This window comes from Chrysochloris asiatica, unplaced genomic scaffold (assembly GCF_000296735.1).
Source record: "Chrysochloris asiatica unplaced genomic scaffold, ChrAsi1.0 scaffold00198, whole genome shotgun sequence".
Lineage (NCBI taxonomy): Eukaryota > Metazoa > Chordata > Mammalia > Afrosoricida > Chrysochloridae > Chrysochloris > Chrysochloris asiatica.
The window spans coordinates 5179384-5181595 of record NW_006408716.1 but is presented as its reverse complement, the minus strand read 5'-3'; the positions used below and the strand labels follow the sequence as shown (position 1 = coordinate 5181595).

General features: G+C 44.2%; 1 protein-coding gene across 1 annotated transcript in view; it reads left to right on the top strand.

The window, feature by feature from the left end:
- The window catches only part of GRID1 (glutamate receptor, ionotropic, delta 1), a 1105771-nt gene that overhangs the window by 272159 nt on the left and 831400 nt on the right, over positions 1–2212 (top strand). The gene's annotated exons all lie outside the window — the stretch shown is intronic.

The window sequence follows — 2212 nt, the reverse complement described above, 5'->3', positions numbered from 1 at the left end:
GTTAGTGGCTGCAGGTTACCTGTTAGTGCTCTAGGGCTTTCGCCTAAGGAGGTGAAGGCTGCTTGTCACGGGGGATGGTGCTAGTGGTGCTCGAGTGGGCTCCAACTCATATCCACCCTACATAGGCTTCCTGAGGCTGCGAATCTTTATGAGAGCAGAAAGCCTCTTTTTCCTGAAGAGCAGCTGGTAGATCCGAACTACTTACCTTGAGGTTAGAAGTCCAGGGAAGAAGAAGGGAAAAGACACTTATTGAGCAACTAGTGCGGGTGTTTACAAATGGACTTCCTGGATTTATTTCATCAGCTCTAGGTTCGTAGTGGTTACGAATTGGGCTGCGAACCTTAAGGTCAGCAGTTCGAAACTACCAGCTGCTCCACAGGAAAAAGAGGAGGCTTTCTGCTCCCATAAAGATTTCCAGCCTCGGAAACCCTGTGCAGGGTCGCTATGGGTCGGAACCGACTCCACGGCACATCACCACCACCAACCAGGTTATTTTTAAAGAACTCTGGCAGTGTGGTGGTTTCGAGTTGGGCTGCTAATTTCACGAGCAGCAGTTGGAAACTACCAGCTGTTCCGCGGGAGACAGATGGGGCTTTCTGCTCCTGTAAAGATTTACAGCCTTGGAAACCCTATGCAGGGTCACTATGAGTTGGACCCAGCTCCACGGCACATCACCACCACCAACCAGGTTATTTTCGGTGCCATTTTTCAGATGGAAAAACAGATTCAGACAGACATTAGAGTAAGGTTACCTCGAGTTTTAGTGTGGCTCTATAGGATAAGTTCTGGACTGCTAACCACAAGGTTGACAGTTCAAACCTACCAGCTCGGAAACTCCATACAGAGAAGGTCACTATGTGTCCGAACTGACTTGATGGCATTTAACAGCAACAAGGCCACCCAACTAGAAAGTTCCAAAAACGGATGGCTGTGTAACTTCAAGTTCCATTGTCCCTTAGAAAAGCAGACAGTTCTCTAATTACCTGGGGTGGTGGGTGGTGGTGTGCCATGGAGTCGGTTCCAACTCACAGCGACCCTGCCTAGAGTTTTTGAGGCTGTAAATCTTTATGGGAGCAGAAAGCTGCATCTTTCTCACACCTAATTAGCACCCACCTAAGAAGCTAGCAACAGAAAAGTAAATGGAATCCAAAATATACAGATGAAAGAAAATAATAAACAGCAGAATGTAAAACAAATTAAGATAAAACTGATAAACCTCTGATCAGGAAAGATCCCAATAGATTTTATAGGACAGGGGTGAGGAGCTTCTGGTCCTAGGGCCGTATGTTCTGACTCACAGCAACCAAGGAGCAGCTGGTGGATTTGAACTGCCAACCTTGTGGTTCATGGTCCAGTGCTGATCCTACAGCGCCATACCAGGAGTCCAAGGGGTCATTTAAGGTCTTCAAACTCATTTGGTCTGGTCCTGCCGAGGCAACTGAAGTTCCACCCATCACGTTGTTAAGTGCCGTCTCATAGCTTCCCTGTATAGGGTTTCCGAAGAGTGATTGGTGAGCTTGAACCACTGACCTTGTGATTCAAACTGATCTTGCCGTCCAGCAGTTAATTAAATGCTTGACAAAATATAGCAGGCTAATTTTTACGTTGATGATTTTGTATGGTCTGTGAATGACGTTACAAACTTTGGCAGAGAAACGGTTTCCCATTCCTGCTGTAGGCATTAAAAGGGAATATAATGAGAAATGTTGTGCCAGCAAATTTTTACTTTGATGTGTGTATATGTGTGTGCGTGCTGGCAAACTTTGACACCAAGGCTGAAATGAAAAATTCTTTAAAAGACACACACAACTAAAGCTCACTGAAGAAGAAATAGAAAACTTGAAAATCCCTTTATTTAGTAAAGAAATTGAATTTATAATGAAAAACCCCTCAGGAAGAAATCCCCAGGCTCATACGACTTCCTTACTGAATTCTATCTAACATTTCAGGACTAGCTATTACTAATTTTATACAAATTATCCTGGAAAATCAATGAAGAAGGAGTACTTCCCAAGTCATTCTGTAAGGCCTGCATGATCTGGATACTAGACCAGACAAAAACATTACAAGAAAACTATAGAACATTATCCTCTAAAAACAGACACAGTAATGGTTGGTTGGAATGGTTATGTGCCATGGAGTCAATTCCTACTCATAGCCACCCTGTAAAGGGTTTCCGAGGCTTTAAATCTTTACGGGAGCAGAAAGCCTC